This window comes from Heptranchias perlo, chromosome 20 (genome assembly GCF_035084215.1).
Source record: "Heptranchias perlo isolate sHepPer1 chromosome 20, sHepPer1.hap1, whole genome shotgun sequence".
NCBI lineage: Eukaryota > Metazoa > Chordata > Chondrichthyes > Hexanchiformes > Hexanchidae > Heptranchias > Heptranchias perlo.
The window spans coordinates 27,086,278-27,101,645 of record NC_090344.1 but is presented as its reverse complement, the minus strand read 5'-3'; the positions used below and the strand labels follow the sequence as shown (position 1 = coordinate 27,101,645).

The window sequence follows — 15,368 nt, the reverse complement described above, 5'->3', positions numbered from 1 at the left end:
TAATTCAATCGTTTAATTTATTATCCAAATAATTCAATTGATAGAAATCTCAGGCTTCCATGAATGGTGAAAGCTGATGTAACCTGCAACACCAGCAGGCTGAGACGGTAGGAAAAGTAAAGTTATAACCCACCTGATGAGTTCGTAGCCAATGTCTCCACATTTATGGAGCTTCAGAGCAATTCATTCTGCAAAGTGTTTCATGATAATGCAAGTCGTACATTCAAAACGAATTTGGTGAAGAGAGGATAATATTGTTGACTTGAAATAAAATCATAGAATCATAGAAGTTACAACATGGAAACAGGCCCTTCGGCCCAACATGTCCATGTCGCCCAGTTTATACCACTAAGCTAGTCCCAATTGCCTGCACTTGGCCCATATCCCTCTATACCCATCTTACCCATGTAACTGTCCAAATGCGTTTTAAAAGACAAAATTTTACCCGCCTCTACTACTGCCTCTGGCAGCTCGTTCCAGACACTCACCACCCTTTGAGTGAAAAAATTGCCCCTCTGGACCCTTTTGTATCTCTCCCCTCTCACCTTAAATCTATGCCCCCTCGTTATAGACTCCCCTACCTTTGGGAAAAGATTTTGACGATCTACCTTATCTATGCCCCTCATTATTTTATAGACTTCTATAAGATCACCCCTTAACCTCCTACTCTCCAGGGAAAAAAGTCCCAGTCTGTCAAACCTCTCCCTATAAGTCAAACCATCAAGTCCCGGTAGCATCCTAGTAAATCTTTTCTGCACTCTTTCTAGTTTAATAATATCCTTTCTATAATAGGGTGACCAGAACTGTACACAGTACTCCAAATGTGGCCTCACCAATGCCCTGTACAACTTCAACAAGACATCCCAACTCCTGCATTCAATGTTCTGACCAATGAAACCAAGCATGCCGAATGCCTTCTTCACCACCCTATCCACCTGTGACTCCACTTTCAAGGAGCTATGAACCTGTACTCCGAGATCTCTTTGTTCTATAACTCTCCCCAACGCCCTACCATTAATAATAAGTGTTGAATCTGATATCGCTGTACATCATATATTGTAGAAGAAAGCGAGAATGGACGGATACTGTGTTCTGGAAGGATGGCTGATCGGCTGCGTGACAGCGAAATTTTACATTGGCTGCACGGCTCTGTTGCCAGTTGATCTTTGGATCTGATTCCCGCTCAGGGTGTTTCACTGGTTCAAATCCAGGAGCTCTTGTTCACTTTCACTGGATTTCCCACTAAAGCCCAAATAAAGTTTCACTTTCTTCGGTCCTCCATAAATTCTGGTGTCGCAGCCTCTCTCACTCCGGGAGCTGGGGAACAGCAGAAAACTGATGGTTTTGTTGTCGCATCTGGAATGCGGTTTTGAACTGTTGTTATTCGCCGAGACAGCGCTGCAGGCGCCTTTAATGATCTCGTTCAGTTAAGAGAGACCGGTTGGCGGATCCCAGACAGGGCTCAGGCCGGGACCGGGCAGCGGCTGGATGAGAGAGCGGGGCCCCTGCGCTGTTGTGATTGCTGCTTCCGGCTCTGTGAGTCCGTGCGGCGGTCGGTACTGATCTCCCTCTTATGGATACGGCTCCAACCATTGGATGTGGGTCTCGTGGCGCAACGGTAGCGCGTCTGACTCCAAATCAGAAGGATGCGTGTTCGTTCGAGGTCGTCACGTTCGAGGTTTCACGTCGAGGTCGTCACGTTTCCATGGCGGTTCAGTGTCCTTCTGCTTTATAGCGGTGCCGTCTTTTTGGGATGGGCTGTTCACTGTTTGTAAAATAATAATTATTGTGGAATCATAGAATGGACACAGTACAGATGGAGGCCATTCGACCTATAGAATCCATGCCGGCTTTATGTAAGAGCAACTCAGTTAGGCCCTTTCCCTGTAGCCTGCATTTTTTTCCCTTCAAGTATTTATCAAATTCCTTTTTAAAAGCCACGATTGAATCTGCTTCCACCACCCTTTCAGGCAGCACATTCCAGATTATAATATTCGCTGCGTAATGAAGTTTTTCCTCATGTCGCCTTTGGTTCTTTTGCCAATCACCTCAAATCTCTGTCCTTTGGTTTCCCACCCTTCCGCCAATGGGAACAGCTTCTCTTTATTTACTTTATCAAAACCCTTCATGACTTTGACCACTTCTATCAAATCTCCTCTGAAATTTCTCTGCTCTAAGGGAACAATCCCAGCACGCGGCAAATGCGGTCAATTGGTTCCAATTCATTTATGTGAGCATTAAACGGACCTTTAAACAGTGGCCATGTTTTATGGAAGCCTGAGCTGGTGGTCAAAAGCGCGTGGACCCAATGTCTGTGTTGTTTTTGGGTTCAAATTTCACCACTGACAGAATTTTTGGCAATGTTCATTTTGACCTGTTCACAGAAAACCCCATTGTAGAGCGATGGAGCAGAGGATGTGAAAGTAGCTGAAAGTGAAAGTGCAGATATTATTTTCATCACGGGGACAGGACACGTTTCCACAGGTAAGGACATCTCACCTGAAGATTCTTTCTAGCAGAGTGGGACAGGTGATCAGAGTGACCGGACTCTAACGGCGCAATCGGTCAGTGCGCGGTCTTTTTATGCCGTCGATTCTGGGGAAATGCCGAGGTTGTTAATTCGAGTCTCAGCTAGATCAAACAATCCTTTCGCTTGTGAACATTTCGACCGGAGTTGAAGGTACAATTGGTATGTTCGAAAATGTATCAACTTATTTGAATTGCCATGTGGTTCCTCCGGACCACGCTGTTGCAATAGCAGATGAAGATGTTTAGTATTACTTGTTTACAGGAGGGAGGCTGCGGTTTTGGAGACGCAAACTATGATTTTCATCTATTTACAAATCGTGGGATTTAACTGGAAATTTAAACCAGCGCCTTCGACCGCTCAGCCAGGATACTTTCCATCCTACACTTCAGGAGCTAGTTTTACAGGAATAGAATTACTGCAAGCAAGAATTCTACCCCTCAAACTCCAATGCTCACACGTAAACTTCTCGGCATTGTGATAATATACACTCTACCATAAGTATACTTCAATCAAATTAGTGTTTTGTTTCACTGTGAGAGCGAAGAGACATTGATGTGTAGGCATTGGCTGCAGCAGCTGGCTTGCAACTTTACTTTTCCTACTGTCTCAGTCTTTTATTTCTTTACCCTTCTCTGCTGGTGTTGCAGGTTACATCAGCCTTCGCCGTTCAAGGAAACCTGAGAAGTCCATCGGGGACAACGCAGAGAGAGAAGAGCCAGAGACAGGGAGATATAGAGGGATGAATGCAAAGAAAATAAGGTGTATAAATGTCAGGTTTAGCAAACCAGCAGAATTTAAGTTACAGATTCCGTCTCCGGATCTTGCAAGAGAAGTTTTAACATCCAATTGAAAGCATCGGCCACGCTGTTGTATCTGTCATGCTGGGAGAGCATTGAAGAGATCTTTAAACAGTAGCGCTTCCAACAGAATTCAAACCTACGCTGGAAAACCCCAATTGGAATTTTGAGCCCAACGTTTCAACCATTCGGCCATCGCAGCTGTCAACCCCATGTTCGTGCAGACAGAATTCCAAATGGACACATGCAGGAACGCGAGGTACGAGCATTGGTAGTTCAGGAGTAGAATTCTCGCTTGCCGTATGAGAGACCCGGGCTCGATTCCCAGCCAATGTAGGAACGTTTTGCATTCTGCACCAATAAGTAACTTCGGAACAGGGTCCAATGGTCACTATTAAAAGGTCTGTTCAATGCTCAAATAAATGAATTGGAACGAATTAACCGCATTTGCCGCGAGCTGGAGTTGTTCCCCTTCGAGCAGAGAAAATTCAGAGGAGATTTGATCGAAGTGTTCGAAATCATGAAGGGTTCAGATGAAATAAAGAAAGAAGAGCTTTTCTAATTTGCGGAATGGTCTGGAACCACAGGACACAGAATTGAGGTGATTGGCAAAAGAACCAAAGGCAACATGAGGGAAAACTTTTTAAAGCAGTGAATAGTTATAATCTGGGATGCGCTGTCTGTGAGGGTGGTGGAAGCAGATTCAATCGTGGCTTTTAAAAAGGAATGGGTAAACACTTGATGGGGAAAATGCAGAGCAACAGGGAAAGTGCCCGGGAATGGGAAGAACTGGATTGCTCTTACAAAAGGCAGGTACGGGATTGATGGGTCGGACGGTCCATTGTATGATTCCATGATAATTGTTATTTTACAAATAGTGAACACACCATCCGCTGTGAAACAGAGTCAGCGAGACACTGAAACGCCGTGAAAATGTTTATGACCCCGACGTGATTCGAACACGCATCCTTCTGATCTGGAGTCAGACGCGCTACCGTTGCGCCACGAGGTCCATACAGCACCCTTTGAGCCGGATCCATGGGAGGGAGATCGGTATTGAACGCCACAGGGACTCTCAGAGGCGGAAGCAGCAGCAGCAACAGCGCAAGAGCCCCGCTCTCCAATCCAGCCGCCGCCCGTGGTGAGTTACCGGTCCCGGCCTGAGCCCTGTCTGGGAGCCGCCTGCCGCTCTCTCTTTACAGAACGGTACCGATCCTGTTTCAGCTCACACACAGGATCAGGAATCCCGCTCCTGACAGATTCACTTCTTTAAACCTTAGATTCAATTAATTGGGATTTAATTCAATCCTCATCTGCCCTCCCCTTTGTCAGTTCAGGACTTCATTTAAACCGATACTTGGAGCTCTGTTTTACAGGTTGCCCACTACAAACACATTTTGCTGCTAACTTCTGCTCAATAAAAAGTGCCCAGGAACTCGGGAATTTCTCCTGGGTACTGAGTTCGAGTTAAGGAACAATAGAGGTGAGATTACACTACTTGGTGTATTCAATAGGCCACCAGCTAGTGGGACGGATATCGAGGTGCAAATGTGCAGGGAAATTACAGAGAAGTGCAAAAGCCATAGAGTAGTGATAACGGGGGATTTCAACTATCCTAATATAGACTGGGATAACAATAATATAAGGCGCAAAGAAGGGGAGGAATTTTTGAAATGTGTTCAGGATAACTTTCTCGACCAGTACGTTTCTGGCCCACTGAGGAAGGAGGCATTGCTGGACTTGGTTCAATGGAATCAGTCGGGCCAATTGGAGCAAGTGTCAGTGGGGAAGCATTTAGGGAGCAGCGATCAGTATCATAAGGATTAGAATAGCTATGGAAATGGACTTTGTCCACTCTTAGTAAAAATACTCAAATGGAGGAGGGCCAATTTCAGTGGGATGAGAACAGATCTGGCCTGGGTAAATTGGAATCCAACATTGTCAGGCAAAACTATAATTGGACAGTGGTTTGTCTTTAAAAAGATGATTCGGGTATAGAGAAGGTACATTCCAACGAGGGAGAAAGGTAGGGCAACTAATGCCAGAGATCCGTGGGTAATAAGAGAGATAGAGAGTAAGATGAATTGGAAAAAAGAGGCGTATGACAGGTATCAAGCTGATAACACAAGTACCAAACCGAGATAATATAGAAAGTTCAGAGAGGAAGTGAAAAAAAAATAAGAGGGGCAAAGAGAGAGTATAAGAAGAGCAGACAACATAAAAGGGAATCCAAAAGTCTTCTACAGACATGTTAACAGTAAACGGGCAGTAAGAGGAGGGGCGGGGACGATTAGGGATCATAACGGAGATCTACACATGGAGGCAATTGGCATGGCAGAGGTACTAAATGAGTCCTTCGCATTGTTCTTTAACAAGGAAGAACATGCTGCCAGATTCTCGATAAAGGAAGATATAGTTAAGATACTGGATGGGCTGAAAAATGAGAAAGATGAAGTACTAGAAAGGCTTGCTGTACTTAAAATAGATAAGTCAACTAGTCTGGATGGGATGCACGCTCGGATGCTGAGGGAAGTAAAGGGGGAAATTGCAGAGGTACTGGCCATAATCTTCCAGACATCCTTAGATATGGGGATGGTGCCAGAGGACTGGAGAATTGCAAAGGTTACAACCTTGTTCAAAAAAGTGTGTAAAGATAAACCCAGCAACTATAGGTCAGTCAGTTTAACCTCGGTGATGGGAAAAGTTTTGGAAACGATAATCCGGGAGTGAATTAACTGTCACTTAGACGAGTATGGATTGATTAGGGAATGCCAGCACAGATTTATTAAAGGCAAATCGTGTTTACCCAACTTGATAGAGTTGTTTGATGAGGTAACAGAGAGGGTAGATGAGGTCAATGCAGTTGACGTGGTGTATATCGATTTTCAAAAAGCGTTTGATAAAGTGCCATGTGGTAGGCTTGCGCTCAAGATTGCGGCCCGTGGAACACAGGGAGCAATAGCAACATGGTAACAGAACTGGCTAAATGACAGGAAACAGAGAGTTGTGGTGAATGGTTGTTTTTCGGACTGGAGGGAGGTGGGCAATGGTGTTCCATAGGGGTCGATGCTGGGACCACTGCTTTTCTTGATCGATATTAATGACTTGGACTTGGGAGTAAAGGGTACAATATCAAAATTTGCAGATGACACAAAACTTGGAAGGGTAGTGAACAGTGAGGTGGATAGGCTTCAAGAGGATATGGACACGTCGGTGGCATGGACGGACACGTGGCAGATGAAGTTTAACACGGAAACATGCGAGGTGATGCAATTTGGGTGGGAAAATGAGGAGAGGCAATATAAACTAGAGGGCACAATTCTAAAAGGGTTAGAGGAACAGAGGGATCTGGGGGTATATGTGCACAAATCGTTTAAAGTGGCAGGGCAGTTTGAAAAAGCGGCTTAAAAAGCAGACTGGATCCTGGGGTTATAGAGAGGGGCGTCGAGTAGAAAAACAAGGAAGTCATGATGAACCTTTATAAACCAAATCGAATATTGTATCCAGCGCATTTTTGGAAGGATGTGAAGGCCTTGAGAGGGTGCAGAGGAGATTTACTGGAGTGATTCCAGGGATGAGGGACTTAAATTACATGGATAGACTGGAGAAGCTGGGATTGTTCTCCTTGGAACTGAGAAGGTTCAGAGGAGATTTGATAGAGATATTCAAAATCATGAAAGGCCTAGACAGAGTAGATAGAGAGAAACTGTTCCCATTGGCGGAAGGGACATGAACCAAAGGGCATACATTTAAGGTGATTGGCAAAAGGACCAAAGGTGACATGAGCAAAACTTCTTTACACAGCGAGTGGTTGGAATCGTTGATTTTTGTGCTTTGCATGTGATGAAATTTCACCATTTTAAAGACTGTACCGTAAGAGTGCGATGAAAAGTTCAGTGCTTCTGACACCAGGAATCTGCTGCAGCCGTTAAATTTATCAATAACAGGCAATTGTCCCCGTTTATCACAGAAACGCCCTAACCGAATATGCGATCAAGATGAAAGTAACGCAACGAGAAGCATCTGATTTAACACAAAGGCATCGGGCGATGACAAACATCCCCACCCGTTTTGCTTTTCCAACATAAAGAGTGTGACATTTATTCTCTGAACATGGAAACAGTCTGGTCTCGCTCACTACAGAAATCTCCATGTCACAGCGAATTAGCCTTTCGGGACCTTGTCTGTCAAGATGAATTGTGATTTCCGTGAAACCAATGTTCCATTCCTTTATAAGTTTCATGTGCCTGCTCTCCGATCACAAGGTTTTTGTTTAGTCCACGGGGTAAATGTTGGACTAACAGCCCTGCTCAGCCGGCAATGATCACGGTACATTTTCTTGCAGACAAAACACACATTGAAACCCTGGAACTTTGAGGCGATGAATCCTGAGGAAAAATAAAATAGGTGCTCGAATCAATCTAATCAATAGCACCATCGAGACAAGTGAAGAGGTCACCTGCTAAACCAGTAATTCACTGAGCGAAAGCTTGAGGTTGCAGCGACCAATATAACAGCTGTCTGTCTACTGAGAGGTTACTTTTCGAAAATGAATGGTTGAAGCTTGCAGGACTGAAAATCCAACGAGCCGGTCTTCACTCTCAAACCAGCAACTGTGAAGTTAAGAGGTACGTGCCGGAGAAATACTCAATTTCAGCGCGGTGACACTGGGCCAGAGTAAAGTTCAGTTATATGATTACCGAGTGGCGAGAGGATGGATTTGGAACTCCTGATCGACCGCACTGTGCATTTTCCAGATCTGCTTGAAGCATCAATCCCTTCAATTCATCACTTACAGAGACAATTCGATTCTCGTTTTTCTTCCCCTGAGATTGGCGTGATCTTCAAAATTGAAAGCGACCCATATCAGAGCGAACCTCGTCACCGACATGCTCACAGATACAAAGCGGCCAAACTTAGTTTCAGTGAGATGAAAGCCCAGAGCGGTTTCAAGGTGAAAGGCAACTGCAAATAAAGCTCGTTCAATGAAAGTGCAGGTCATTGAGATGCCTTTAAGTTCCTGATTGTTTGAATTGAACTTCTTCCGAAAGCGCTTGAGATTCAGGTGGAGTGATTTGGGGACTTCTTTTCCCACTTTGCAAAAGTTTGTACCGCAGCTCAAGAACAAAAGTCCAGGGCTAAATTAGGGCTTCTCCGGGGTATGAACCTCGAATCGAGAATTATACCCCTACCTGATCGAGCCCAGAAATAAATCAGTCTAAGTAAAATAACGGTATTGGAGAAAATAATTCGACTAAAGATAGAGAAATCTCCACCCCAGGGAACGAAGAGGAATAGGTGAGGAAATTTTACATCCTTAAGTCATGATCGTTCAAAACTCTCTTGTTTCAGGAATTGTTCCATGGATTGAAAAATTTCCAAAGTCACTTCATTATTCAGGAAGGGGAGGAGAGATAAAGTAGAAAATTACAGACCTATTAGTATAACGTCTGTTGTGGGGAATTTACCAGTATCTGTTATTAGGGAAAGAATGACTGAGCAAACCCTAATATTCCTTTCTCCTCCATGTGTTTATCTCGCTTCCCTGTAAATGCATCGATGCTTTTCGCCTTAACTACTCCTTGTGGTAGCGAGTTGCACATTCTGGCGAGTCTCATTGTAAATATGGTTCTCTTGAATGCCATATTGGATTAAATGTGATTATCTTATGTATATGGCCCCAATTTTGTTCTCCTCCCCACAAAATTGCAAACACCTCTGAACTATCAATCCCTTGCATAATCTTAAAGTCCTATTTCAGGTCACCCTCAGCCTTCTATTTTCCATGGAAATGAGCCGAAGACTGTTCAATCTTTCAATATGGGGAAGTGTGAGGTCATCCACTTTGGACCGAAGCAAGATAGATGAGAATATTTTCTAACTGGTGAGAAGCTCGGAACTGTGGGGAAGGAAAGATGTTCACGGGTCCAAGTGCAGAAATCATGAAAAGTCAGTGGGCAGTTCCAAAAAATAATTTAAAAGTCTAATGGAACTTTGGCCTTTATCTTAAGGGAGCTGGAATTCAAAGGGGTGGAAGTTATGTTACAGTTATATAAACTCTGCTGAGACCACATTTAAAGTACTGCATTCAGTTCTAGGCACCACACCTCAGGGAGGATATATTGGCCTTGGAGGGGGTGCAGCGCGGATTCACCAGAATTATACCGGGGCTAAAATGTTTAAATTATGCGGACAAGTTGCAGAGAAAAGGTTTGTTTTTCATTGTGTATAGAAGATTAAGTGATGATGTAATCGAGTTGTTGAAGGTGATTAAATGAGCCAATGGTGTGTGTGTGAGCTGTGAAACACCTTGAAATCCCAATCCTCTCCACCACTGGGGACTGAGTCTTCCAACATCCAGGGATTTTCACTCGTGCAAGTTTCATCCACATTTTCTGCTCTTCATTTCTCCGACCTGCTTGTTGCGCCTTTTCCTTCAATTCAGGACTTACAGGAAAAACTCGATTCTGCGGTCAATCTTCGGGTCACGTGGTGAGATTTCAAATAATTGAAATCGACCCTTATCAACCCCAGGATGAAGCTGTTTGATGCGAGCACTGGTGACACAGACCGTGCACGGCTGCAGTGGCGCAATTGGTCAGCGCGCGTTACTTCCACAATAATTATACGCTCGATTCATGCTGGAGTTGTGAGCTCCAGCGCCGTCGAAGGTAGTTGAAACTTCTCAACATTTTGACTGGAGTTCAAGGTAAAACCGGTTCCATAACGCATCGACTTCTTCATGTCCCCATGTGGGCACTGAGGCTCCTCTGGCCGACCGTCTTGCAATAGCAGGTGAGAGTATATTTGTTAAAAGGAGGGAGAGTGGGCAATTGGCGACAACTGAAATGGTAAAGCGGCCGGCACGACATCTTTAAATCGAAAGAAACAAAAACACAATTCTTCTTTCCGTGAAGCAGGTATTCATCGGTTTGAAGTGTCGTGTCGGGAAAATTCGGGAGGCAAATCTGCTGCCTGGTGTCACGGTGTGACGGGTGAAATTATTCAGCTTTCAATTGTTGATCGGCTGAAAGGTCGAGAGGCATTTTCCAGCTCCCGTGTGGAACAAGTTTAGCTTTTGAGCCATTGGGTAAAGTGTTGTTTTTAATTGCTGCTAACGAATGACAAGACATTTTGTACAAACAAGAAGAGTTGCAAAATCACGAGTTCGCTGTCCATGTTTCATACATCATGTTCAACAGAAACAATGATTCTCCTCAACACGATGCTGGAAATTGTATAAAAGTGATACTCCCCCAAATTCGAAATCGACAGGTATAATTCAGAGTCCTACCATGAATCTGTATGTTGGAAAACAACCCAACAGCGAGCCTGGATAGCTCAGTCGGTAGAGCATCAGACTTTTAACACAGGTAGTGATCTGAGGGTCCAGGGTTCAAGTCCCTGTTCAGGCTCAAAATTTTAAAACAGCTGGCAACTTCTGCTTTTCCAGCGGACCAACAGAAGCGAAAGGAGCAAGAGTTGGCCATGCAGTGGCCTGCTCCGACATTTGATAGCGTCATCGCTGATCTTCGATCTCAACTCCATTTTCCCGACCTCGCTCCATCTCCCTTGAGTTCCTTGGTGTCCAAAAATCTACCAATCTCAGTTTTGAATCTATTCAATGGCTCAGCATCCACAGCTTTCTGGGGCAGAGAATTCCAATGGTTCACAACCCTCTCAGTGAAGAAATTATTCCTCAACACTGTTCTACATGGCCGGCCCCTTATGTTGAGATTATAACCATTAGTTCTAGACTCTCCAGCTAGGGGAAACAGCGTCCCAGCATCTACCCTCTAAGAATTTTATATGTTTCAATGAGATCACCTCATTATTGTAAACTCCAGAGAATATAGGCTCATTCCACTCAATATCTCCTCACAGGACAACCCTCGCATCCCAGGAATCAATCGAGTGAACCTTTGTTACAGCCACTCTAAGGCAAGTATATCGTTCCGCAGGTAAGGAGATCAGAACTGTACACACTACTACAGATGCGGTCTCACCAAAGCCCTATATAATTACAGCAAGAATTCCTTATCTTTGTACTCCAACCACCTCGCAATAAAGACCAACATACCATTTGCTTTCCTAATTGCTTGCTGCACCTGCATGTTAACCTTCTGTAATCCGTGTGCAAAGGACACACAAATCTCTCTGACTATGAACATTTCGTAGTCTATCACCTTTTAAAAGATATTGTGCTTTTCTAATCTTCCTACCAAAGTGAATAACCTCACATTTCCACACTTTATACTTCATTTGCCACCTTCTAGCCCACTCACTTAACCTGTCCACTTCACTTTGCTCCCGATAAATCCCACATTTTGTAGATGGATCAAAATCAAAGCCGATGGCTCCAAAACCGCAGCCTCCCACCAGTGAACAAGTAATGCTGAAGCGCTGCTTTCAACCTCTCATCTGGTATTGGAAGACGATAGGCCGGAGGAACCACATGGCAACACCAATAAGGAGATGCCGTTTGAAGAACACCAATTGTTCCTTCAACTCCGTTCGAATTGTTCACAAGCAAAACGATTGTTTGTTCCAAATGGGAATCGAACTCACAATCTCGGCATTCCCCGAGCCTTTTTTGGTATCCGAATACCGCCTATTTACCTGTCCCACTCAGCTGGAAAAGATACGGACATGAGCCGCACTAACCAATGAAAACGTGTCTTGTCCCCTTGTTGAAACGAATCCTGGATTAGGCCTAAAGTCTCTCTGGGTATAAGGTATGGCATCGCACCGCTGAAAAAAATTGATAGCGGCACGGACACAATGGGCCGAATGGTCCACCATTGTGCAGGAACTCTCCATGATCCTCATTTCTGTACTTTTCGCTTCTTTTGCATTCTCCGCTGGACGACACTGCGCCATGATTTTCTGTGAATTCGTCAAAATAAACATTGCTACTAATCCTGACAGCAGTGGGATTCGAACCCACGTCCCCGCAGAGACTGGAACCTAAATCCAGCGCCTTAGACCGCTCGGCCATGCTGTCACGAAACAAGCCGATCATTAATGAAACATGAGGCTAGTGATTGAAATCCGGCTTTCTTGCTCTTTATCATCTGGGTCCAGTGCTTTTGAATTGTGCAAGAAGGAATTTAAAGGGCTTTCTGAGCCCTTCCTGCATTTAACACTTGATCAAAAAACTTATCATCGAGCCCGACGTTGATAAATTTCGAAAATTGGGGACAGGAGAAGACTATTCAGCCCCTCGAACCTGCTGCGCCATTTAATTCGATCAGGGGTGATCTGTGCATCAACTCTATTTCCCCGACTGTGACACATATCCCTTGATACACTTTCGGGGAAAATTCCATCGATCTCAGTCTTCAAAATGTGAATTGACCCAGCATCTACAGCCTTTTGTTGAAAAGAGTTCCAGATTTCTACGATACTTTCTGTGATAAAGTGCTTCATGATTGATCAGCTGAATGGTTTTGCTCTACTTTTCAGATTAAGCCCCCTCATTCTGGATTCTCCCAACAGAGAAAACTGCCGAAACCCGAGATTGGACTATAAACCTGTAAATCTTCTGAGAAGGTATCAGGGAGTTTAATGGCTTCTTCGTGGTGATCCCGTAGGGCAAGGGGATCTGAGATCGGGGAACGGATTGTCAGAGGGTGTCAGAAAATGTAAGGGGTCTCCGGGCATATCAGTGTGGAGGGGGCATTCAGGGTATCAGAGAACGTAAAGGGCGCTGACAAGGTATCAAAAAGGATCATGGACTCTCTGAGGAGATCGGAGAAGGTAAGAGACAGAGCGTATCAGAGAAGACAATGAGCTCAGATTGAATTAAATAGGGAAACGGGCGTTCAGGAGGTATCAGAGAAGCTCATGGATCCAGAGTTGTCATCTTCTAAACATTACATTTCTTAATATTTAATAACAGCAAAAAATGAAGCCGAATTGAACAGATAATCTGCCGTGTCCCACGTGCAGGGAATGAAAAGGTAGAATCGGGACGGCACTGGATATTTGCCAGTGCTCACGGTTTTCTTTCACACAGCTCTTTGTTGTTCCGTTTCAAAAACTGGATTTCATTAATTGAAGATAACAGGTTGCACCTGGAACTCTTTGTGAGCAATAAAATGTGAACCACCCAACGTGGGGCTCGAACCCACGACCCTGAAATTAAGAGTCCAACGCGCGAAATCGCTGGGCCCACTGGCAACATTTGTTGCCTCTTCTGGCAGGAAGGGAGCAATTGGTATTGCTTCATTGGGTCAATTTGTCCAACAATTCCAGGAGTGTTCCTTCTGAACACCCGATTTTTCAATCTGGAGACTGTCTGTGTTTTTTCACCTGTCATACAGCCCCGCGTTGAGCAGTACGGGAACATCGCCACAGGAGAAATACATTCAGCCCCTCCGAACCTGCTGAGCTGTTCAATTTGATCATGGGTGATCTGGACCTCAACTCCGCCCTGTGATATTATGTTGGTTAAATTCACAAAGTACCAAATATCACGAAGGAAGCAAAAAGGCACTGCTGGAAATCGACCCCAAGATCTACCTATTTACTAGATAGTGTAGATAATGTGCTTTGAAGAGCTAAACCACGGCGCCAAATCAGAATACTAAAATACCACATCTCACTGATATCCGTCAGCTTCCTTTGAGCAGAGAAGGTGAGTTTGAGGAGTGTGGGGCCATTTTGTACTCATCCATTTCTTGTGTCTGTTTCTCTGTGTTTCCCGATACTGTCTGTGTCTCTCGCTGTGTTTTTCTTTGTTTGTCCATCTGTGAGTTGATTCTGATTTAATGCATGTCCTTGTGTTTGTGTTTGTTTCTTACGTGATATAGATGAGGAAATCAGACAATTCTCCCTTTGACACTGGGGAACCAAGCAGCCAAACTTAATGGCAAGATACTGTTTATTTTTAAGCATTATAAAGCTTCCATCTTGAATGATTTAGGTTCAGTTCTGTTCAAAAAGAAACTGTGACCACAACGTGTTTCAAACACATCGTTTTATAAGTTGTTGCCAGACACGTTCCGATTGCACCTCAAGGTGTTTCTCGGCAGGAAATGTTTCACTAGTTTACTATTATTCAATTTGCATGAAATCGGAAATAATCGCAGCGACCATTACAATGGTATAAACCCTCCAATATTAACGGTAACAGAAGATGCTGAGAACAGTATCGAATATTCTGCAGGATAATGAATATAAACAGAAGGAATAGTCGCTAATAGACTGGTTAGAATGTGGAACGCGCTACCACAAGGAATAGTTGAGGCAAATAGTCGAGATACATTGAAGAGGAAGCCAGATAAGCCCATGAGGGAGAAAGTAATAGAAGGGTATCCTGATAGGGTGAGATAAAGTAGGGAGGGTGGAGACTCGGGTGGAGCTTAAACGCCGGCAGAGACCAGTTGGGCCGAATGGCCTGTTTCTGTGCTGTAGTTTCGATGTAATTCGATGAATATTATTTGGTGGTCTGCTCCCACGTGACGCTGATCAGCCTCAGCCTCGACTTCCTTCCCGCCGACTGAAGAAACCTTGGGCGGGAGGTTCCACCGTTGGACTCGACACTCACTGCGGTTTTCCCCGCTCAGGTTCCCTTCTTGTTTGCAGCGCATTCTCTCAACAATCTAAGTGTCTCCTGTGAATTTGAATCCTCTCCCCGTGAAGAACAGGAGACAAAAAACGGCTAGAATTCATTTTACTTCGTTTCGTAAAAATCTCTCATTTATATTTAGATGCAACGCTTGTTGCTGTTTGTTGGAATCATGAATAATATTTCAGCGTAAATCAGATGTTGTTGCAGTTATTAATTCAAAATATTTCTGTTTTCTTCAACGTTTATATGAATTGGAGATTTTTGAGTGAAGATGCCCACTTTATCCGGGACTTTGACCATTGACTTATCGCATTTCAATCAGTGCAAGTCCCTGAACAAGCGACTCATGCTACTTTATTAGAATCATTAAATTATTGGGATTGGAGCCCACGCCTCCAGGGAAGATTGCGACCTGAACCCAGCACCTTACACCCGTTAGGCCATTTTGACCCCTGGAGCTGTTACA

The 15,368-nt window shown here is 44.3% G+C and overlaps 3 non-coding genes across 3 annotated transcripts; 1 reads left to right on the top strand and 2 right to left on the bottom strand.

Moving 5' to 3' along the window:
- Window positions 1–4,267: 4,267 nt before the first annotated feature.
- Window positions 4,268–4,339, bottom strand: trnaw-cca (transfer RNA tryptophan (anticodon CCA)). Its single transcript has one exon. It is a non-coding gene; the product is annotated as a tRNA-Trp (tRNA).
- Window positions 4,340–10,657: 6,318 nt separating this feature from the next.
- On the top strand, window positions 10,658–10,742 carry trnak-uuu (transfer RNA lysine (anticodon UUU)). Its single transcript is given in 2 exon segments — window positions 10,658–10,694; window positions 10,707–10,742. It is a non-coding gene; the product is annotated as a tRNA-Lys (tRNA).
- Window positions 10,743–12,249: 1,507 nt separating this feature from the next.
- On the bottom strand, window positions 12,250–12,331 carry trnal-uag (transfer RNA leucine (anticodon UAG)). Its single transcript has one exon. It is a non-coding gene; the product is annotated as a tRNA-Leu (tRNA).
- Between the last annotated feature and the right edge of the window lie 3,037 nt (window positions 12,332–15,368).